Genomic DNA, 24,243 nt, shown 5'->3' with positions numbered 1-24,243 from the left:
TGCAGCATTCCCTGCTGTGAGGAAGGGGCTGGAAATTCATATGGGGCTGGCAGCAGCGCAGGGAGTTCACTGAGATGACACGGTATATAGGCTGCACAGCCTCTTAGTGTTTTCCTGTGTAAGACCATATACAATTCTTAGAAGCTGATGGGTTTTTGGGGAGAGGTTGGAATTATATTTTAACTTGAATACATTTCCTTTTTAAATTAGGTAAAAACCCACAAACAAACAAACAAAAAACCCCCCCCAAAAAACCAACCAAACAAAAAAAAACCAAACAAACAAACAAAAAAAAACCATCAAAACCCGAAAACGAAAACCAGATTTCCTCCTAAGACGAAAAGCCACTACCACCCCAAAATCCACCCTTTGAAGAACGAAAGCATTGTTTTCCAATATACTGCCTGTGTCACTGCAAGGCTCCCACCTCTGCCACTTTCTTTCCTCTTGAAATAGTGTTGTTATGAAGCCATCTCTCCCCAAACGCCCAGGCTCGCCAACGCTGCAATGCCCCCCTCCTGCTACCCCTGGCATAGGGCTGTACCGGGCTCACCCACTGCCCTGAGAGGTGGGAAAGCACGAACTGCCAGCTTGCCACGGGTACCCTGATCGGGTAGGTGGTCGCCCTGAGGGGTGGCAATGGTTGTGCACAGCAGGGAGCAAACGAAGAGCGCTGGCAGAGCGGTGCCTGCGGCGAACGCCGAGGGGCCGCACACGCGGCGCCCGATTGAGTGGGACACGGCTGGAGCCGCGCTCTCAGGAGGAGGCTCCCCGCTCCGGGAGGGCGCCCCTAGGCGGCTGCGGCCCACGACGGAGGGCAGCGGGAGGAGGCAGCGACCGGCGGAGGGCGAGGAGCGAGCTGCAGACGGGCACCGCGGCACCGACCCCCTCGCCTGAGCTGCCAGCCCTCGCCTTACCGGAGGGGGAAGGAAGTGTAACCTGGGGCGGGGAAGAGGGTAGGTGTGTGACGAGGTGTTTGGCGTTGAGCCTCAGGAAGCGGGGGGGGCGAAGCGTTTCCCTCAATACCGGGAATTAAAAGTTTCTGTTAATCGGCAGTAAATTAAAGGGATGAAAGGTCTGAAGTCGAGGAAGTTTGCCTGCGGCAGTAACTGATGGAGAACGGGAGTACTGCCCTCCGGAGGCCGGGACTGAATCTGGAACTTGGCAGCACCAGCACTGTGGTCGGGTATGAAGAGCTGCCGTGGGGTGCCCGGGGCTCACCATGCGCTGCCGTGGCCGCTCAGCAGAGCCGGGTAGCGGAGCGCGGGGGGGCTGACAGCCTTCATTAGAGCTACGCGCCGCTAACGGAGGCGGCAGCTGCCGCTCGGCGGGGCCCAGGGTATCGCCCAACAGCTGCAGACGCGGCCCCAGTGGTGGGGGAGCGCGCGGCGAGATGAAGTGAGCGCCCTGGCGGGGGAAGCCGCCCCTCGGTTGCAGAACACGAGGTCTGGTCGCAAAGGCTGTGTTCAAAGTCTTGTAAGCGTCTGGGCTTTGCATTTTGCAGGAAGAGGGGAGGTTTGTGAATGGTGTTTACTCAAACTGTGGTGACATTAAGAGCCACAGTATAGTTTCCAGAGACAATGGATGGAGATGTACTTAGTGTGCGAGCACATTGTAACAATTTAATCTCCCTTGTCTAAGAGGAGTGGCCGACTGACTTTGCAATTTATGTGTATTAAAGTTGTGATTATGCTAAAAGTACAGTTTATAAAGATGTATGTATTAAAACAGGAATGTGAAGGGGCTTGTTTCAAGAGAAAATGGAGGAGAAAGTAGAGGAGACGTGGAAAGCAACATGCTTGGATATGCAGCTGGAGAAGTGCTTCCTGCCAGAGGTATGGCCCTGAGGGACTGTGGACTGTGAGTGAGTTGCCCGCACCAGGGCACAGACAACAGGCAGGCCCACAAGACTGTGACTCACAGACAGCTCGTGCTGGAACAGAGGAGCAGTAGGAAACGAGTAGCTATGGGAAAAAAAAAAAGATTAATAAGCAAGCACTGGCAAAAGTAAGCTACTAGACAGCATCCATAGCATTCTCCACTGTGTACTGCTAAAATAATGAAAGCTAAGGCTAGGAGAGAAGAGAGGAGAGGTAGATGTTGGGATAAGTTGAGCCTGGGGAAGGGCCAGTGGGGAAGGTGTTCCCTAAGTGTTTGTGTAATTGAGGGGAAAATATTAATGCAATCAAAAATTCAAGGCTTATATTAATTGGCAGTAGATCAAATTAAGTGAACCTCTCTGAGTGAAGACTCTGTTGGCTGCAGTGCTGTATCAGGCAAAGAGGACAAACTAACTTCCCTCTTCTTCCCTGCTTTCCTAGAGGTGTCTGATACAATCTTGTCAATTTTTCTGTCTCCCAAGTAAAACAATAAAATTCACAACAGTCTTCCAGGCAGGTAACCAGTAGTCATCACTATGATTTTTCCCCAATAAAAAAAATGAGACCCTCTCAATAAATCAAAAAAAAATTGCTTTTAGAATAAAATATGCCTTTCTGTCAGGAAATGTTTATTTTATGAAGTAATAGGCTTTTTTATGTTCCTGGAGAAAAAAAAATGCAGTTTGTGTTGAAAACTTCCTTATATTTAGCAGAACTTGTTTTTCCTTGTACTCGGGTGAATCGATAGAAGAGTAGCCAAAGTGAACTCTCTTGTACTAAGGTGAATCGATATAAGAGTTACCAAGTGAATATAAAATACTCTCAAAGGCCTACTTTAGAAATATCATGCACTGATCTGCTAATGATAGTTCTTGAGGAGAAGCCTTTCCTGTGTGAATATAGTCAGAAGAATCAACTTTATATATATATAAACTTTATATATCTCTTATGTGTCTTCTGAATATTGTGTCTAGTTCTGTGACAGAACCATACTTACTTTCTTCTCAGTACTGCCAAGCCAGTATAGCTGCAGGTGGGCAAGCTGTGTTCTGTTTTGTCCATCATCATCAGAATTTCCAAATTAATTCTCACTCGAGTCTTTCCCACTAGAGTTTGTATTTTAAACAGAAACAAAAAACACTTGATCTTGAAATCTCGTCTCCTGATCTGGAAACTGTAAGTCTAAAAAATCATTCCTGGGCTAGGAAAACTACTGAATGCACTGTGCTTCCAGCTAAAGAGTCAGAAGGGGCTGTATAGAGAAGCACAGAGGCTGTATCTCATGCAGTTGTGTGTACAGGGAGCGTATATGAAGCTACACACTTAAGATGATTTTTCATTGTCTTGGCTCAACTGAGGGAAATAGGTGACACAAGGGGTTGAATGTTGTGAACCATAGGAATAAATGAACATTTTCCAAATGCTATTTAGGGTATATTCAAGTAATTAACTTGTATGTCTTTGATACTCAGCTGCCTTGTCCACATTCCTCTGCTGAATTTGATATGCCTTACGAAGTACAGCTTCAATGTTGGCACCAGAAAAGCACACATTAGCAATGCTTATGTTCTACTATATCTGCAGTTCTGTGAACTATCACTGGTGTAAGGTAGTCTCCTTCTTTACAGGAAGAACATGTATTTTTTCTTTTGACTTTGTTACAATGAAATGGCATTGCATTAAATCAGACTGGAAGAATAGCTTTTGATGTCCTGCAAAAAAGAAATCAAAGTATGTTTTTATGGCTAGCCAGTAACGTTGGTATTATAGAAGCTACAGTAATTAGGCAGAATAAAACTGATATACTCACTGAAAATGGAATTTATGCCTCAGGTTCTAGTATTCCTAACAGAATTGAAGGGTGGTATTTTCAAAACACTTAGTCCTCAAATTTACTCAGGAACTACCTTAGTATATAAGTGGTCTGCTGATTTCTCGTCATAAAATGTACATAAAATGTACATTTGCTATTGACAACCTGGACTGTTAAGTAGGAAGTGTTCCTTGACTCATTGACATTGTAATCTTAATAATAGATTCAGTGGTGTGGGCTGAGGTATCTTGTCTTTAGGGAGCCAAAAGTATGTATTATGGGTGTGCTAAGTGAATGAGCATCACAATGTCTGCACTCCTGAATAGACAAAATCTCTGTTTCATATCCATGTCACTTAACACAGTACTGAAGACTTGACTTTTTTTAAAAAAAAGTTACTTGAGCAAATGGAGTAATTTCTGCAACTTAAGTTAAAATAGTAACTCAAAGATTGATTTTAAGTGAAGGTTGTCAAAAACATAAAGAAGAAAGGGATGATTAAGGGGTTACTAGATTATAGCTGAGAAAGCCTGGAGGGGTGGTCTGTGTGTAAGCAAGGTAACTCACAGAGCAAAAGAATTTGTGTGGCTTCTTACTCTAATTTCTTGGTATGGTAAGTGAAGGTTAACACATCATGAAGTCAGTTGCTTACCAGATTCTATTCAGACGCTTGCTGTATCCTTGGATAAGGAGATGTACTCAAGATGGAGCCTGTTTATGTAACAATGAGGATTATATCAGCAGAGTATTTGGCATTGTAATACTATACCTTTTAGCTCTCCAGCCAGACGTTGCTTAGGGATTGACTTCCTGTGGGTATTCTGCAAAGCACACTCTTTTTAGCAGGCTTTTGGGTGGAAGCTTTTGCTGTATTTTAAGAAGAGTAAAGCCTGGGTGATTAATTGTACCAGTTCAGCTATCTAGATTAACATGAGGTGGTGTAAGGGGGACTATGGAGGAGGAGAAAAGATGATTAATTCTGTTTTGCAATAAATTCTTTATTAATACTGATGTAAAAGTTACAGACTGCTTAAAAATAATACCTGGGTGGAAATGTGAAAGATATAATGAGAGAGAATTAATTAAAGCCTGAAGAAAAAAAAATCATGATGAAAAATGATAGATAAGAAGGCAACATGCTTAAAACTTCCTAAATGCTCACCTGAGCCAGACACATCATCTCAACAGAGATCAGGTTGGTGAATGATCACAAAGTCAGTATAATATTTTTCAGCTCAACAAATCAAGTGAGTGTTAAATAAAGTAAGCTTAAGCTATTTAATCTTAGATGACAATATGCAAATTCCATAGAGTATGTAGTAAGCACCTTTCTTTTTATATTCAGGATCTGGATAGTGTCTGTGTAGTCCCTGAGCAGGTATCTCATTGTGTCTGCAGTCACAGACCGGTATCCGCACTTATCTGCATGACTGACAAGCTACAGACAAATATGAAATAGAAGTATTTTGCATTTTTGAAAAAGCAATAGCAGATTTCAGTGCATATTAAAGAATAAATCAACTCAAATACACCTAATCCTTTCTTGCTCAGAAGAAAAGCAGGACAGTTATATTTACCTTGCAACATACTGTGTGCTTCTCTTATAATGAGAAATTCATCCAGTTCCAATTCTGAGGTATTATTCATGTAATCCCTAAAAAAATTATTTCCAACGAGAATGAAAACTTACACAGATCTACCAAGCTTATCAAAATGTTACTCAGGCTGTCAGTGTACTGTACCATTTTCTACCTCTTGGATTCTGGCCTCTCTGCTGAGTAGGTCAGAACAGCATCAATCTTTCAGTTTTTAATTTGAATCACAAACTATATGATATCCATTTAAATTCTGATAAAACAGTGGTTTATGTATGCAATTGAAAAATTTTGTATAATTAAAAACCCTCACTCCACAGAGCTGTACATTATCATAGAATCATAGAATAGAATCATAGAGTCATAGAATAGTTAGGGTTGGAAAGGACCTGAAGATCATCTAGTTCCAACCCCCCTGCCATGGGCAGGGACACCTCACACTAAATCATATCACCCAAGGCCTCGTCCAACCTGGTCTTGACCACTGCCAAGAATGGAGCATTCACAACCTCCCTGGCCAACCTATTCCAGTGCCTCACCACCTAACAGGAAAGAATTTCCTCCTTCTATCCAATCTAAACTTCCCCTGTTTAAGTTTGAACCCATTACCCCTTGTCCTATCACTACAGTCTCTAATGAAGAGTCCATCCCCAGCATCCCTATAGGCCCCCTTCAGATACTGGAAGGCTGCTATGAGGTCTCCATGCAGCCTTCTCTTCTCCAGGCTGAATAGCCCCAACTTCCTCAGCCTGTCTTCATACAGGAGGTGCTCCAGTCCCCGATCATCCTTGTGGTCCTCCTCTGCAGTTGTTCCAACAGTTCCGTGTCCTTTTTATGTTGAGGACACCAGAACTGCACACAATACTCCAGGTGAGGTCTCATGAGAGCAGAGTAAAGGGGCAGGATCACCTCCTTTGACCTGCTGGTCACGCTCCTTTTGATGCAGCCCAGGATACTGTTGGCTTTCTGGGCTGCAAAAGCACACTGCTGGCTCATGTTCATTTTCTCATCAACCAATCTGAGTGTTCCTTTTGTGGCACAAGATACTCAGTGTTATCTCTGGAGTTTAGCTAATGAGCTTTCAGCAAACAAACCACAGTGCATAAAACAGGAGTAAAAACTTGGGGCTACTCAAAAGATGCACTTGAACATTCCATTTAATCAAAACTGATTAAAACTATCATTCATAGAATATTTAATTTTTTATACATTTTTGAAAGGAGGAAATGAAAATGTATTCTTTAATTTTTTTTTCTAAACCAATGTTTACATTTTTATTTCAATTTGATTTTCCACTTGGAAATACATATTTTTTAATTAAAAAGCTGTACAGAAGAATTTGTGCAGGAAGAAAGTAATACTAAACAGTAATTCAGGAAGTCATGGCTTTAGCTCAGACTAAACTAAAGTGAAATGAACTTGCCTGTTCCTTTTCCTGTAGTGCAAACTTGGTATAAAATCTAGTGTTGTGAAAAAATGGTTCTAGTGAAAAGTTTAGTAAAAAAGCTGGGGGTGTTTAAGAGAAAAAAATGAGATAAAAGTTTCAAATAAGTTTTATTTTACCTGACAGTTTCTATCCAAAGGTTTGATACCTAGTCTTACCTACTCGGTGGTGTTGCCTCCAGAGTCCATGAAAAGGGAGAACATCCATCAGATGACTCATCTCCATCCTGGAGTCTAGGAGTTAGCTGTAGTGAAGGTTTAGTTATGTTTCCCTTTCTCCAGCTTCAAGGGAGCAGCATTACCTTTTGCTGAGACAACTATTCATTGACTTTTACTTACAATTTTGCTTTTTCGGATCCTAAAGCAGCTCACTGTGCCTGGTGCTAGGGAAGGCAAACAGTGGCAGCTTCTTGCCAGGGATGGGATGGAATGTGAAGCCAGACAGTCATAATTAGATCAGCTTAGCCATCCATACTCATGAAGGTGTAGTCTTATCTACTTTCTTAGGATCAGCTGAGAGTCTCTCCATATGCTAGAGAGAGTGCCTTTGAAACTGAGATTATACACTTAGTTTTCATCTGACTAAAGTTAATTCGTTATTCCAGTTATCTCTGCTGTTCAGGTGACTATTTTGGATTGTTCAACTTACAAAAAAGTTTAACTTGGTGTGGCATTATGTGTTATTTTCAGTGTCCTTTGATACAATATTACATATTATTGCTAGTATTCTGGAATAATTTTGTGAGAACCCAGGACCATGTCAGTGCCATGAGGGCACATGGCCTGGACAGAGTCCTCTGGACCTTCTACACCACACTGCCTCCAGCCCAGGACCCCATTTCAGCCCAGCTTAAGGCTCTCAGTCCCTGCCCTACTGATGCTGCAAGGAGTGCTGGTTGCTAGATCCACCACAGCCATGCTCTGCCTGGTGGCTATGGTCTGAGGCTGGTGTCTTACCCTGGCCTTATGCTGTCGCTGTCCCTGCAGCCCTTCCTAGCCGTCATGGGGCTTAGTCTGACCCTGACTGCCCCCTTTGGGTCTGATCTTGACCTGTTGCAGGAGGCAGTGATGTGGCCCAGCCACTGGCCTGCCAGCCTTGCTATCTGTCCTGGCTCCATATTCTTAGAGAAGCAGTCGGCTCACACTGCTCCCTGGAAAAAAATGCTGTATCCCTTTTAGCACGGTTTATCAGAAATTGATTTACTGTGATGTTTAGAAAATATAATAGGAATATGCTTAGAAGTAAACTGGGAATTCTAAATACGTAAACTGTAAATGCAAATTTGTCTGAATAAACATCTTAATTCTAAAATAAAGTTAATAAATCAAGTTACAGAGCTAAGTAGCAATTATTATCAAGATGTAGGATTAGTGTACAGTTTGCACTTGCATGATCTGTAGCTATCTGTTGTAGTGACTAGATTTTGAACATTAACATGGAAAATGAAATTTTCCCATTTCATATAATTGTACAAGGAGAATTGGGTCTGGATTATGCTCAAAATTAGCACTAGTTTTCTAACTGCTATACACACAAGGACTCAACTACTGTGCTTCAGTATATATACTGAAATATAAAAGTATATATTAAAACATATATATATATATGTAAAACATATAAAAAATAATATCTATACTCAGTATTTCAGGTTGAAGCCCTAACAAGCATACAGGAGTATCAGCATTGTGGGAATTTCTCACCTGTGTCAGTAGTTTCGGAAATTCTTTAGTTAGTCTTAAACATACATGCAGGTACTTCTGATTTATTTTTGTAAATAACTAATAAATGTATCAGTCTAACAATAACATTTTTTAACAATTGTGTGTATTTCAAAATCGGAGTTTATCACTACTCTTACTCCTATTTTTTCAATTGAACAGCCATTAAAAAAAACAACAGTATCTTGCTGACTTTTAAGAAACGAGTTTATAAAGCCAGACATTTGTATTCTTTCATGTTGCCTCTTTTTTCCTTTAGCCCACAATAATTCTGGGACTCCAAGTGCATGTAAAATGTATTATTTGTCTTCTCGGGTCAATATTTAGAGACAGGAACTTTGAAACAGTGCCAGTGATTATGTTATCAAGCACTTGAATTTTTCACTGAGTTACTTGTTTTGGAAGAATATATGATGGCTGATGCACTGGTAAAGAAGATCTCTACTGGTGCTGCCAAGAAAAAGTGGCAGGTTTTAGTGGTGGGGGACTCTACTTTGAGAGGGACAGAAGCACTCATCTGTCAGCCTGACCCAGTCTCAAAGGAGGTGTGTTGTCTACCAGGGGCACACATCAGGGATGTTGCAGAGGAGCTGCCTGCTGTAGTAAGTTCTGCTGACTTACCCATTTCTAGTGATCCATGTGGGTGCTAGGAATATAGATAGTAGTAGTCTGGAGAACATAAAGAAGGACTACAGAGCCCTGGGAGAGGTGGTTAGAGGCTCTGGAGCTCAGATAGTCTTTTTGTCAATTCTCCAGGATACATGCGAGGACCTTAAAAAAGCTAGGAGTATTGGCCAGGTTAATAAATGGTTAAAAGGGTGGTGTCATAGTCAGGGGTTTGGGTGTCTTGGACATGGGACCCAAGTTTGTAGGCCAGGTCTAGTGGGGGCTGGTGGAGCTGGTCTTGATGATGAGCGGTTTTGGTAGGAGGCTTGCCAGACTGGTCAAGGAGGCTTTAAACTAGATGTGTTGGGGGAGGGGGGCATCATTCTATCTCAACACATCCAGTCAGTTTCCAGCACCTATAATAAATGCTCGGAGCAATGCAGAGATATTCCAGCTGCTCCAGCGAAGGAGCCGGATTCATTTGGAGCTTGGCTCAGATGCCTGTATACAAACGCCCATAGCATGGGGAACAAACAAGAGGAATTAGAGATGTGTGCACGTCTACGGGGGTATGATATAATAGGCATCACAGAAACATGGTGGGATGGCTCCTATGACTGGAGTGTTGGAATGGAAGGTTACAGGCTCTTTAGAAAAGACAGGCCTGGCAGGTGGGGAGGGGGAGTTGCCCTGTCCTGGGTTCAGCAGTAGCAGTCATGTTTTTCCTTTGTGTTAGCTGGTACAGTGCTGTGTTTTGACTTCCAGCATGAGAACAGTGTTGGTGAAGTCGATATTTTCAGTTGTTGCTAAGTGATGTTTACCCTGACCAAGGACTTTGTGAGGCTCATGCTCTGCCAGGGAGGAGGGGAAGCCGGGAGGAAGCAGAGACGGGGCGCCTGACCCGGGCTAGCCAGGGAGGTATTCCATACCACAGCACGTCATGGCCGGGGTGAGGGTTGACTGGGAGTTACCCGGAAGGACACGGGCTTCCGGGTGGAACTCGTTCTCTTGGCCGGTGGTATCGTATTCTCTTCCCTTGTTATTTTCCCTTATCATTGTTGTAGTTGATAGTAGCGGTGGTGATTTGTGTTGTACATTGGTTGCTGGACTGTTCTTGTCTCAACCCGTGGGAGTCGCACTTTTTTTTTCGATCCTCCTCCCCATTCCTCCGGGAGTGGGGGAGAACCCCGGTGGCGGGGGAGGACACGGACCTCGATTGCTGTCAGCTCGGTACCACTCACTGGGAGTGAGTGAACAAGTTACCTGACTGGGTTTAAACCACAACATGCCCTTTATGCAGGGATAGGCTGGAGAGTACGGAACTCTGTCTGGGGACAGGTGAGCAGTCCACAGAGAGTTTGTGGGTCAGGGTTAAAGGGAGAACAGCTATGGGGGACATTACTGTGGGTATCTGTTACAGACCGCCTGATCAAGAGGACTCTGTGGATGAAGCACTATATAGACAGATAAAAACAGCCTCATGCTCACAGACCCTTTCTCTCATGGGGGGCTTCAGCCACCCTGGTATCTGTTGGAGCGATGGTATGGCCCGGCACAAGCAATCCAGGAGCTTCCTCGATTGTGTGGAAGAGAACTTCCTTCTCCAAGTAATAGAGGAGCCGACAAGGAGAGGTGCCATGCTTGACCTCGTGCTCACCAACAGGGAAGGGCTCATTGGAAATGTGATGCTGCAGGGCAGCCTTGGATGCAGCGATCACGAGATGGTCAAATTTGAGATCCTTAGGACAGTGAGAAGAGCGTGCAGCAAGTTCACTGCCCTGGCCTTCAAGAGAGCAGACTTTGGCCTCTTCAGGAACCTGCTTAGTAAGGTTCCATGGAATATAGCACTAGAGGGCAGGGGGGCTCAAGACTCTTGGTTTATATTCAAGGATCACCTGCTACAAGCTCAGGAGTGTTGCATCCCAACTAGAAGGAAGTGCAGCAGGAGGGCCAGGAGACCTCCTTGGGTGGATAAGGAGCTGCTGAGGAAAATTCAAAGAAAAAAAAGAGGCTTATAAGAAGTGGAAGCAAGGAGGGGCGGCCTGGGAAGAATACAGGGATGTTGTCCAGGAAGCTAGGGACCAGGTTAGGAAAGCTAAGGCCCAGTTAGAATTAAACTTGGCTAGGGATGTTAAGGGTAATAGGAAGGGACTCTATAGGTATGTAGTGAATAAAAAACAGACTAGGGACAATGTAGTCCCCATTCGGAAGCTCTTGGGAGAACTGGCTACACAGGATTTGGAGAAGCCTGAGGTTCTGAATGACTTCTTTGCCTTGGTCTTCACTGGCACAGGCTCTGACCGCACCACCCAAGTCAGCAATTGTGAGAATGAAGACCTTGGGCCCACTGTAGGACAGGATCTAGTTCAAGACGATCTCAAAAACCTGAACGTACACAAGTCCATGGGACCTGATGAAATCCGTCCACGGGTCCTGAAGGAGCTGGCAAATGAAGTTGCTAAGCCACTGTCCATTATAATTGAAAAATCACGGCAGTCACGTGAAATTCCTGACGACTGGAAAAAGGGAAATATAACCCCCATTTTCAAGAAGGGGAAAATGGATGACCCAGGGAACTACAGACCAGTCAGTCTCACCTCTGTGCCTGGCAAAATCTTGGAGCAGATTCTCCTGGAAGGCATGCTAAGGCACATGAAAAACAACAAGGTGCTTGGTGACAGCCAGCATGGCTTCACCAAGGGGAAATCCTGCCTGACCAATTTGGTGGCCTTCTATGATGGGGCTACAGAACTGATGGACAGGGGTAGAGCAGTTGATGTCATCAGCAGGTTGAAGGAGGTGATCCTGCCCCTTTACTCTGCTCTTGGGAGACCACCCTCGAGTATTGTGTGCCGTTCTGGTGTCCTCAACATAAAAAGGACTTGGAACTGTTGGAACAAGTCCAGAGAAGGGCCACAAGGATGATCAGGGGACTGCAGCACCTCCCGTATGAGGGCAGGCTGAGAAAGTTGGGGCTGTTCAGCCTGGAGAAGAGAAAGCTGCGTGGAGACCTCATAGCAGCCTTCCAGTATCTGAAGGGGGCTTATAGGGATGCTGGGGATGGACTCTTCATTAGAGACTGTAGTGATAGGACAAGGGGTAATGGGTTCCATCTTAGACAGGGGAAGTTTAGATTGGATATAAGGAAGAAATTCTTTCCTGTGAGGGTAGTGAGGCACTGGAATGGGTTGCCCAGGGAGGTTGTGAATGCTCCGTCCTTGGCAGCGTTCAAGGCCAGGTTGGACAAAGCCTTGGGTGGCATGGTTTAGTGTGAGGTGTCCTGCCTATGGCAGGGGGGTTGGAACTAGATGATCTTAAGGTCCTTTTCAACCCTAACTAGTCTGTGATTCTATATGAAGACATATACTCAGAAAATCTGTGATATTCAGTAGATATGTACTCATGGAGGGGAATAGTATTCCATTCTCTGGAAGTTTCTTGCACAAATCTACAGTGCAAGAAAATTGAGCACCATTATTCAACTACTTCCATCAGCTGGGAATTTTTTATTATACCCAACAGTAATCATCAGTTGCAATGCCTTCTATTCAACAAGTAATTTTCTAAGTTAAAAATGCTAATAAGTCTGGTTAACAGCATAAAACAGAGCTAAATTATGAGCCTCAGAATTACAGATGTTTTCATTTGCACTTAATCTTGCAGCTACTAACCACACTGAATTTAACAGTAACAAACTCCACTACACTTAACATGTCTTTCAGAAATGACTTTACAGACTGACACTGTGAAAGTATTTACCTCAGTACAGACAAGAGTAAACGAGCAGTGGTCTAAGAAACAGGGAGCCAGAAAATGTTCATATTTTTCATTGTAGGGAAAATGTCATCCTATCTAATAAAATTTCTGGGTCATATGGGTCATAGCAAAGTACTTGTAATAAGTTTATCATAAAGGCAATTTTGTTTGAAAACTGGGTGTTGTTTAAGTAACATAATGGTTCACAGTGTGTCAGAATAAAACTTAACAGTCTATATAGTAGAAATATATTCTGCATGAACAATTCATGAAAGTTTGGATAATTTCATTTTTCATCTTGATTGGGGAAAAAACAAAATGAAATCTCAAGCAGTAGGAAAGCATTTCCTACACACTTGTACTGGGAAATGTCTAATGGTCCAGGAGAAAACTGCTGCTGGAACCTACACCAGCAGCAAGGGCAGTGCTAGTAGAGTATGAAATTGTGCAAATCCACATTGTTGTGTCAGCTGCAGTTACTACTCAGAATGGGGGACTCTCCCTCTGGATCAGTAGTTGCTGCAAGAAAGGTGGGAGAAGACAATAGGAAAATTATTTGTGTATTGACTGTTGCTTCCTGTGACAGGTACATTCTTTCTGCACAAGGAGCTTGTGAATATCCAGTATTGCTTTTGTCTCTTTTGTCCAAAGGTAAATTTGAATTAGTCATCCTTGTTGAGAAGGAAATTAGCCCTGATCCATATTTTCAAATTGTGCTGATCCTACAGCAAAACATTCTACAAATATCTGCAGCATGTAGTAGCGCTGGTAAAAGTTAGTGGATGCTTATACAAAATAGGGCATTAATTACATAACTGGAAGTGCATTGGAGAAATATATGCCTCCATGAAATCAAGCCACAAGTTAGAAACTTGAAGTCAGATGACTTCGTGAACAAGTCTAATACCAATGAAAGACAGCCAAGCATTCAATTTTGCCTTTATTTATCAAAAAGCAGGGATTGCAAGTATGTGGAGGATTTCTGAGTCTTCCAATTGTTATTTGAATTTGCTGGTCCTTTGAGGAAGAAATCATTGGAGTAAGGAATTCATAGACTCATAGAATTACTGCTTTGTTGTCTGATTAATGCCTGTTGATCTTTTCTTAAAATGTGCTAAAAATTCACAGGTGGTGCATTTAACCCAGGAATTCATTAGCACTAATTTATCAGTGCCACATGTCCAGTTTGACCTGCAATTGGCCAACTCAAAATCCATTAGGTTTATGAGAAGGTGCAAAAGCACTGTTTTCAACAGGGCTTTCCAATTATAATTGCATTAAATACTGGACAAAACCTTGTATTTCAGGAGAAAAAAAATGTATCCAATAAGAGCTTCTTTATAATTTTTTTACTCATTTTGTGAACATTTGCGATGTGACTTTTTCACAGATGATTTGAAATCTTGGGAGATTTGTTTTCACTTTTCCCCATTTGTTCTCTCGTTTCTTATTCCAGTGAATCTTAAATAAATTTACTATTTACTCTCTTTATTATATTGTTTTTTTCCTTCTTAATATGTTTACAAAAGTACACAGTGGCTCATGCTGCTACTAGTCTTTGCTCTAAGTGCTGCCTTCACTATAATCAACATCAAATGTTTGCCTTAGATTATAATACATGCATTTTTTTTAAAGACAACAGAACAGGACTTTGATCTCAATGAGCTTTGGTAAGGGCAAGAAGGAAGTTTTGTATTTCAGTAGTATCCTAATGAAAACAGTGTTATGGAAACAAGGAAAACTTCTCTTGCACTAATTTTCTACTTTATTACTGTATTGCATACTGTGTTTTACGTTGCCCTTTGTACTGCTTTTCTGATAAAGAAGAATGAACACTGTCACAGAAAATGCCTCCATCTTGGTTTTCCTTTTGTCAAATCATAAAGTGGTTTAAAGCACATTTTTTTCTTTATGTGTGTTTTGGTTTTTTTTCCCTGGTATAGTTCAAGTTGTCTGTCTAGATGGACTTCTGTCACTTTTCTTAACATAACCAAATAGGTCTTCTGTTCAGAAGTCAATTTCTTAACTTCATCTTGCTAACCTGTCTATAAAGCCTTTCAGCCTGATAGAGTCTATTCTTGTCCAGTGGTTATATTCTTTCATTATTTAAAAGCTGCCACTTTGTCATCCAGGCATTTTACTTCTAATAACATGAGAATTGCTACAGCAGCAGCAGCATTTTTGCTGCTCCTTTCTGATTCTTTTCAACTTACCTATACACTCCTAAGAATGAAGTACCAAGGTCTCTCTGCAGTATTTTAGGTGCAATTTTCTGTTCATTCTCTAAAGAGGGACTTATTAAGCCTTTGTCATGATACCATCTTTCCCTTCATACAGTTTCAAATTTGCTTTATAAACACATATCTAATTTACTGTCCATTGTCACTTGTCCTTTAACCAGTGTTCGTTTTAAGATTACTCTCTCATAGAATATCTATTTCATATTATTTATTTACTAGATAAATAATTCACATGAGAAAGCCAGCTGCATCTCCATCCTGATATTTTCTGTCCATATTTTATCTGGTTTATAGTTATGAATCTTTGAGCTCTCTTAATTCTCTGAGAATCTATGAATTTAGTATCATCTTCAAATTTAATTACCGTGGTGGCTTGCCCCAGCCTTAAATCATTCAATAGCATGTTTGAATAACAGCAGGTGTAACAATGATCTTTGTAACACACCATTGCACACTTCTGTACATTGTATGTTGCTACAGTTTTGAACTTCATTATCCTTTCTTTTGTCCTTCACTACATTTTCATTTCCCATTTGCTTAAAGCCAACAGCATTGCCATTAATTTGGCATGATGCTAAATGAAAACAACACCTGTATGTTTGGGACTTGCATCACTTTTTTTTTTATCCAGTCATTTTATAAACACATATAAAATAATCTCTTTATTCATTGGGTATAAGCCTCCTGCTAAGCAGGTCTCATGACTCTAATCTCCTCAATGTTCATTTATGGGTATATTGTCAGAGATGTGTTAGTTCCAGAGAGGAGCAAGCGTTTGACACCTTATATTTAAATTATTATTCTACCCAGCTCATGGAAAGGTGGGATATTTGATTATACTCTATTCTACAGGAAGCTGTTAGGTGGAAAGATCTGGAAAGGCCTATCTCCAGGTTCATCCTTCCCTATTCTATAATATGAATGAATATAAATAAATCAACAGAAGGCAGTGTGCATATCTGCAAGAGGAGAGACATTATGTTCTCTTCTGGAAATAAACTGTAACTGTCTTTTGTGATTTGTTTCCAGATCTGCTGCCTGTAGAGGAGGCTGGAGAAGGACCGGTGTTGCTGTTTGTTCAAATTATGCCATAAAATTCTGAGCTTTGTCTTATGATCTTCCAACATTTCTTACATTATGTAAGTTTCCCTAAGCAATGGAGTTAAATACATGGTTCCTAAAGATTAGTATTCTCTCTCTTCCTTCTTTATGATCACTGTTAGATTTTCTTTTCTTGGGTACTTTCTAATTCTCTATTGCTTAAACAATTTTAGATCTTTCTGTAAATTTTTTAGCTAAGTCCCTGAATACCTTACAATTCATGTTCAATGATATGCTCCTTATTACTTCCTAATTGTCCAAAGTTGCTTTGCGCATTTTGTATAACACTAACACTTTCTTCTTTTTAACAGCTGAGCCTTAGGAGAACAGGTTTGCATTATCTATTTTATCTGACTCCTTATTTATTAATGAGCTAAATCTGACTTGTTTTTCTTTGTCCATTTATTGGATCTGCAGACATCTTCCTTACTCTCTTGACCCTATTTTACTACCAGCTATTCTGTTGTTTTTACCTAAATGTTTCCAGTTGCAGAATATGTGCTTTGCACTTCTGACAAAGAAATCTTGTTAGCCCATCAAGGATTTACTTTTTTCTTTACATTCTGACCATGAATTTTCTTTTCTTGTCATAATTGCCTTACATCTTATGTAACTTGGTTCCAGAAATACATATTTCAACAAATACTTTTTGGACTTAAGATTCTGAAGTCGTGTCCTGATCAATCTACTACAACTATGGCCTTTGAATATTGGAAAGAGCTAAAACTTAACCATCTCAATTACTTCCTTTTGCTCTTACAAAATACAATATTTTTATATTCCTTCATTCAGGAAGAACATTTCTTACTTTGTTCAGTTGAAGCACCTTGTATTCTAAAAGATGCTGAATGTCGCTATTTCTCACAATTTCTACTAATCCTTCTTGAGCAGGCTGGTTAGATCTTCTCCTTTCTGGATCATAAAATTGCTTTCTGTGATGATGCATACTTGATTAGTTTTGCTTTATCCAACAGCTGTCTTGGTACTTAATGTCCCCCATGACAAGTATGGTTTTGCACATCTTGGGAGATGGTCCAGGAATCTTTTTCTGTTTAATCCAGTCTTGATGCAGTCTTCCAGATGTTCAGCTTAATTCACCTCCATACCTCTTTCCTGATACTGTTCATCAGAGTGCTTCACTAAGTTTTTATACATTAAATAACTTTTTTTTGTGCATCGATTAATCTACATTTGCATACGTTAGTGTTGCAGTTAATGTGAATTAGCATAAAACATTTATTTTCCAGTGGAAATGAGGCAGTCTGCTGAACTTGTTATATAGGAAAAGCATGCATACAGATCCTCGCATGTCCATATACACAGTAAAATGTGGTACTTTGATACAAATTATTTCTGGTAATTAGGTTGTCAACACAGAGCTTCAGCAAAATATTTTACCTTAATTTTATCTATCGCCCCTTCTTTCCACCATATTTTTTTTGTTCCAATGTAGAAATTTTGTCCAGTGATTTTAACATGAATTTTCAGTATTACTTTGTCATGTGTCAGATATGATTCTATTCCACAAAAATCAGTCAGTGATTATTTTTTTTTAAATGCTTTTATTAAAATAACCCCTGTGACCTTATCTGCCATTAAAATGTAGTCGTGGAAAGACAAGAAAACATACTGAAATTAAGTCAGTTGCTGTTACAAAGATCAGGTACTTCAGAGAACCAAGACAGACAAAGAATGGGAGAACAGAAGTATTGCTATCCTATTTTACAGATAAAGAACTGAATAACAGAGAGATTAAGGTCAGACAGGGAGGCTGTGGCAGGTCTGGGAGCTAGTGCCATAATACTTCCTTAATCACAAAGCCATTCTTCATTCTGAAAGATTTTATTGTTTATTCTTCAGACACCTTCTGTGGAGCTGAAAGAGAAGAAGAGCTTGGATCAAGCTTCAGATCTAGAGTGAGGATAACTTTGCTGTTTGACTTAAAGACTAACTCCAGGATAGGATCTCTACTGAAGTCTCTCATTCTTAGAAGTGCAGTTATCTCCTGGTGATATGGAGACAGGTTCTATGTAGTTAAATTCAGGTTACAGTGATTTTTGCACATCTAATTAATTTTAGTGAGTATGAGAAAAAATACTTTTGGTTTACATTTATTTCACATTAATTTGCATTATGGGAGAACTCAGTTTTCTCCAAGTTGCCTAATTAAGATGGTAACGTGCTGCTTTTCTGGTGTAAGTGGGAAGATGCTGATTCAGAAAGCTCCCATTTATCACTGCCTATGTTTTAGCAGTCTGTGGATTCCAAGGTCTGCTAATTTACATCACAGGACACCTTTTCAGATTTGTCCTGCTCTTCTGTCAGTAGGGAGACAATGTATGTTTTGCAGTTTCCTAATGGCTTTAAAAAGGAACAAGAAATGTCAATAGGCAAAAAGGCCAAAAACCAGGGAGAACTGATTCTCACTAACAGATCTTTTGGGGATTAGTCATGTAAGTTCTTGGTTCTTTCTTTCCACAGGCATTTTTACAATAAATGGTATAAGATCTAAAAGCAAGATAAATGTTAAAGGGCCTTTATTCACTGCCTCATCCAACAAATGGGTGAAAATTGAAGAAAATAGCATCTAAAAAGTCTAAGCCCTTGATTTCAAATCTTCAATAGTTTGAAGAAGCAGGTCTTCTATTTATAGCTTTGATTATCTTGAATTCTATGTCTCCCATGGCTTATACAAAGAAGCAAAAAACATGTATTTAAAAAGAAACATGTAAATCCATTTTGTTATCAAAATTAGCTGTGTTCTAAATTATATATACTTTTTATAGAAATGGATGTTACCAGTTTATTCTATTACTTCAGTCATTTTTCCTGTGATTTTTTTCCCCATATAAAAACAAAACAAAACACAGAAGTCCACAACATACTAAATTATTTCAGCTATAATAGCCTCATGTTTAATATACTGCTTACTTATCTTCTGGTTTATTTTAGTTGGTTACATAGATGCTCTCCTTCCACAGCGTAATATTTATAATGAAATTAGGAAAGTGGATGTGTCTGCTCGAACTTACATCATTTTTATCCAGTCCTGCCTAAAGATGCTCTTTTTTTTCATTCAGTAATTACAACTGATAGAGTTAAGAATGGAAAGAATTTTGAGTGTTTCAGATTCATCATGTCTGCTGTAATGAGAAATCATTTTATGAAGTATACCATGACCTGTATAGTCAGGTGATGATTTTCCTGTCCTTGCTCTTTAAATTTCTTAAGAACAAATCTTTTGTCCACCTATATTCATTTCCATGGGAAGCCTTTCCATGAGATAGTCCTGCAGTAGTCTGCTTATTGATTTTGAATGATACTGAAAATAAGAGACTCTACTCTTCAAGATGAACCTTTGGGCTATATTTTCCCCTTCATTATTGTCACAAACTGGCATATACATAAGAGCACAGATTAACCTCTGAATTTGGCAGTACTCAGGAGGCCAACCCCCCTACCCTTTAGAAACACCCTCTAAGTCAGGCCAAAAGGAGAAGACCCAAAGTCATTTTTGAAGAAAAACGTCCTCTGAGTTATCAAAACATAGAACTGATTAACAGGGGTAGAGCAGTTGATGTCATCTACCTGGACATGTGTAAAACGTTCAACACTGTCCCACACGACATCCTTGTCTCTAAATTGGAGAGACATCAATTTGATGGATGGACCACTCAGTGGATAAAGAAGTGGCTGGGTGGCCGCACACAAAGAGTTGTGGTCAATGGCTCAGTGTCCAGCTGGAGACCAGTAACGAATGGTGTCCCTCAGGGATAGGTGTTGGGACCAGTCTTGTTTAACATCTTTGTCGCTGACATGGACAGTGGGATTGAGTGCGCCCTCAGCAAATTTGCTGATGACACCAAGCTGTGTGGTTCGGTTGATACACTGGAGGGAAGGAATGCCATCCAGAGGGACCTTGACACACTTGTGAGGTGGGCTGATGCCAGCCTTATGAAGTTTAACCATGCCAAGTGCAAGGTCCTACACCTGGGTCAAAGCAATCCCAGGCACAGCTACAGGTTGGGCAGAGACAAGATTCAGAGCAGCCCTGTGGAGAAGGACTTGGGGGTGCTGGTCAATGGGAAAATGAACAAGAGCCAGCAGTGTGCCCTCGCAGCCCAGAAAGCCAACCGTATCCTGGGCTGCATCAAAAGGAGTGTGACCAGCAGGTCAAAGGAGGTGATCCTGCCCCTTTACTCTGCTCTTGTGAGACCTCACCTGGAGTATTGTGTGCAGTTCTGGTGTCCTCAACATAAAAAGGACATGGAAGTGTTGGAACAAGCACAGAGGAGGGCCACAAGGATGATCATGGGACTGGAGCACCTCCCGTATGAAGACAGGCTGAGGAAGTTGGGGCTGTTCAGCCTGGAGAAGAGAAGGCTGCATGGAGACCTCATAGCAGCCTTCCAGTATCTGAAGGAGGCCTATAGGGATGCTGGGGATGGACTCTTCATTAGAGACTGTAGTGATAGGACAAGGGGTAATGGGTTCAGACTTAAACAGGGGAAGTTTAGACTGGATATAAGGAGGAAATTCTTTCCTGTTAGGGTGATGAGGCACTGGAATAGGTTGCCCAGGGAGGTTGTGAATGCTCCATCCCTGGCAGTGGTCAAGACCAGGTTGGACAAAGCCTTGGGTGAGATGGTTTAGTGTGAGGTGTCCCTGCCCATGGCAGGGGGGGTTGGAACTAGATGATCTTCAGGTCCTTTCCAACCCTAACTATTCTATGATTCTATGATTCTATAATATTTTAAGTTGGAGGAGACATCTAGAGGTTGTCTGACCTCCTGCTCAAATCATGTCTCACTTAGAACTAGAGCCATTTTGGTAATTAAATCACCATCTAATGTTAATGACCCACTGGTGCAAGTGTTCAGTCTTCCTGTCTTTCCCTGTCTGCCTTCCCCATCAAGAAGTCATGTTTCTTACCACTGCATATGCATTTAGCTTCCTTCTATTTCAAAGGGGGGGCAGGAAGTAAGCTTTAATTGTCTTGTACTGCTCTAATATAAGTTAGACTGGATAGTTACTCTGAGATGCAGTCTTCTTTGGAGCTAGCAGCATTTGTAGTGTTGTCCCAGAATCTAGAACTTAACTCTATCTGCTCTGCACAGTAGTAGATTCCCTGCCAAAACATTGTTAATAGGGTAGAGAAGAACTGGATGGGGAGGCAGAGTTAGGTAGCTCAGAGATTTATGTAGTAGTGGGTTTGGAAAGCTGTGTATAGTTGGTGAGGAGTGGATCAGCAGCCACAAGATTTAATACTGCTTTTGGAAGGTAGGGTTTGTAAGAGTAAATGGCAAAGGTAGACCTGCCTAGGCATCGTACACTGCAAGTGGGACTTACTTATTTGTCTCCTCTCTCATACTCCTTCTTCATAGTATCATATTTTATGCATCTACAATTAGCATTGTAAGCCTGTTTCTCTTGATCATTACATAACAGATGAAACCATGAAATAGTTAGAAAACAGAAAGGCAGAAATTACTATTCTTCTTGGAAGGTGAGTTTCTTAGATTTTGACCTGCAGGATGAGGCATACATAGCTGGCTTCTCAGAGATGGAAAGGACAGTAGAGAAAACTTGACAAATGAAAATGTGAACAGCTGATTTGCATAGCCAGCAGACCTGAACAGACACTTCTACTGAACTAACTGTTCCTTCAGAAAGGCTGCAGCTTACAGGACTGAAGACAGTAGCCAGGCTTCTTAAGTAGAATTTGTGGCTCTATATCTTTCTTTTTTTTCTTTTTTTTTCTTTTTGTGGAGCTTTGAACCATGAAAGACAGGCTCTGTATCTGCATGTTTTGCAGTGGGCACTAAGCACCTTGCAGTAGCAGGACATTTCAGACTTACTGCTGCTTTATTGCTATTACAAATACTGTCATGGCAACTAATAGCACTTGTGCAGACAAGCAACCTTTTGTAGAGACTCAAGCAACAGGACCACTGGGTGGCCACCCGGTGATTACCTTTGTCTCCTTTTATTATGAGTTAGGGAGAAGTACCTCTGTTATCAATGTCACTTACTGAACATTCCTGTGCTTCCAGTTTCACTGGTCTTGCAGCCAGCTCTTCAGCTGTGCATGTCTGTCAGCAATCCTTGAGATCAGGGACAACAATCTTGGAGACAGTGGACCTCAGTTCCTCACACCAGTCCTTGAGATAATGGAACCCAGGGTCTTATCTCAGTTCTTCACACCCATCTTCCAGATAGTGGACCTCAGCTCCTCACACCAATCTTTGAGATAATGGACAGTGGAATCTGATTTCAGCTCAGTCTCTCACAATTCTTCTAATTGTATATGATTGATAAGTACTTACTTTACCCTAAAATCTGGTACATAGACTTTAAATAGTATGTTGCACAGTTTGAGCTTGCAATGAATTGTATTTTGAGAGTATGTTCTTAGTACTGCGTATAAGTATCTTTTAAAAACCTAAGTCTTAGTTTGCATACTCCACAGAAGATAGGAGACTGTGCACATGGTCCCTCCCACTTTACATGCTTCATATTTGTACTCTGGAGTCTAAAGATTATGTGGTTGGTCATAGTTAAGTGGGGAGAGGGAAGGTTTGGATGTGACAAGAGCAGAGCTCAGAATATCTGGCTTCAAAATTGTTGCAGCTCTGTATCTTAAAGGCAGGCCGTGGGTGTGTGCCAGTGGTGAGTAAGTAGGTATTTTGAGTGGGACAGTGCTTTCCTAACTCACGTGTACCCGTTAGCACACTTGGTCAGCATGGAATATAGTCTGTGATCAGCATCTTTTCTCATTGTCCTGGGTTCAGCAGTAGCAGTCATGTTTTTCCTTTGTGTTAACTGGTGCAGTGCTGTGTTTTGACTTCCAGCTTGAGAACAGTGTTGGTGAAGCCGATGTTTTCGGTTGTTGCTAAGTGATGTTTACCCTGACCAAGGACTCTGTGAGGCTCATGCTCTGCCAGGGAGGAGGGGAGGCTGTGAGGAAGGAGAGACGGGGCGCCTGACCTGGGCTAGCCAGGGAGGTATTCCATACCACAGCACGTCATGCCCGGGGTGAGGGGTAACTGAGAGTTAGCCGGAAGGACAGGGGCTTCCGGGTGGAACTCACTTTCTTGGCCGCTGGTATCGTATTCTCTTCCCTTGTTATTTTCCCTTATCATTGTTTTAGCTGATAGTAGCGGTGGCGATTTGTTGCTGGACTGCTCTTGTCTCAACCCGTAGGAGTTGCACTCTCTCGATCCTCCACCCTGTTCCTCCGGGAGCGAGGAAGGGGAGAGCCCCGGTGCGGGGGGGGGGGGGGGGGGGACGGACAGGGACCTCGATTGTTGTCAGCTCGGCACCACTCACTGGGAGTGAGTGAACAAGCTACCTGACTGGGTTTAAACCACGACACTCATAAACCACAGAAATAAATAAAATGTTTCTTTTAGGCAGAGATGATTCAGATATGCAAAACTGCATTATTTTTGCTTCACCTAAATTCAATTAGAGCCTCTGTATGAAGCTTTTAATCTCACTGACTTTTTACACCGAATTAAGTGTTGACTACGTACAATAGTCCCAATCATGATTTTCTGTCCTGAAGAAGTGATCACACTATGCTTCATATAGCCTTTACCTGCTAGCATGCTGGATTTCTTATGATTATTTTTAATACATTCCTTTACTATAGTTGTGCAATAAAAATAAATTTCTAGGTATCTTGAAACTGACATTTTTCTTCCTGGCATAAGCCTTTTGAGAGGGAATGATGGAAGACTGAAAGTTGTCTTTGTTTTTTATCAGAAGATAAAAATGAAGTGACTGAGCATTTTACAGTTTATAAACTCTAGCCCTTGGATAAAGCAAGAATATTGCTGGCTAAAAGCAGATTTTCTGCTTTGGCAGTTCTGTTTCCACTGATACCAAATTTCCTCTCAGCTCCTGCAGTGGTGTATAAAAGCCTTTCATGGAGGTAAATTACTGTGTTTCTTCTGCAAAGGGACAGGATTTCTTAATGTGTTTTCAAGCCTTATAATCTCACCAGACACCATATGTTAAAATATAATCTCCTGATTTTAAAGTCACACTCTTGAATTTGCAGGAAAAACAAGTCATGATTTGTGGTT

General features: G+C 41.4%; 1 protein-coding gene and 1 long non-coding RNA gene across 5 annotated transcripts in view; one reads left to right on the top strand and one right to left on the bottom strand.

The window, feature by feature from the left end:
* Nucleotides 1–24,243, bottom strand: part of LOC134156695 (ribonuclease H-like) — a 521,461-nt gene that overhangs the window by 248,717 nt on the left and 248,501 nt on the right. The window lies entirely within an intron of this gene.
* LOC134156739 (uncharacterized) lies at nt 1,236–22,924 on the top strand. Of its 4 annotated transcripts, XR_009962046.1 has the most exons (4): nt 1,236–1,835; nt 16,082–16,191; nt 21,969–22,119; nt 22,207–22,924. It is a non-coding gene; the product is annotated as an uncharacterized LOC134156739 (long non-coding RNA). The 4 variants fall into 4 exon arrangements; XR_009962044.1 differs by having other exon boundaries at nt 21,969–22,924; XR_009962045.1 differs by lacking the exons at nt 21,969–22,119; nt 22,207–22,924 and adding an exon at nt 18,014–18,315.

This window comes from Pezoporus occidentalis, unplaced genomic scaffold (genome assembly GCF_034315485.1).
Source record: "Pezoporus occidentalis ecotype Australia unplaced genomic scaffold, CSIRO_AGI_Poc_V1 ctg9, whole genome shotgun sequence".
Classification (NCBI taxonomy): domain Eukaryota; kingdom Metazoa; phylum Chordata; class Aves; order Psittaciformes; family Psittacidae; genus Pezoporus; species Pezoporus occidentalis.
This window is presented reverse-complemented; position numbering and strand designations above follow the sequence as displayed.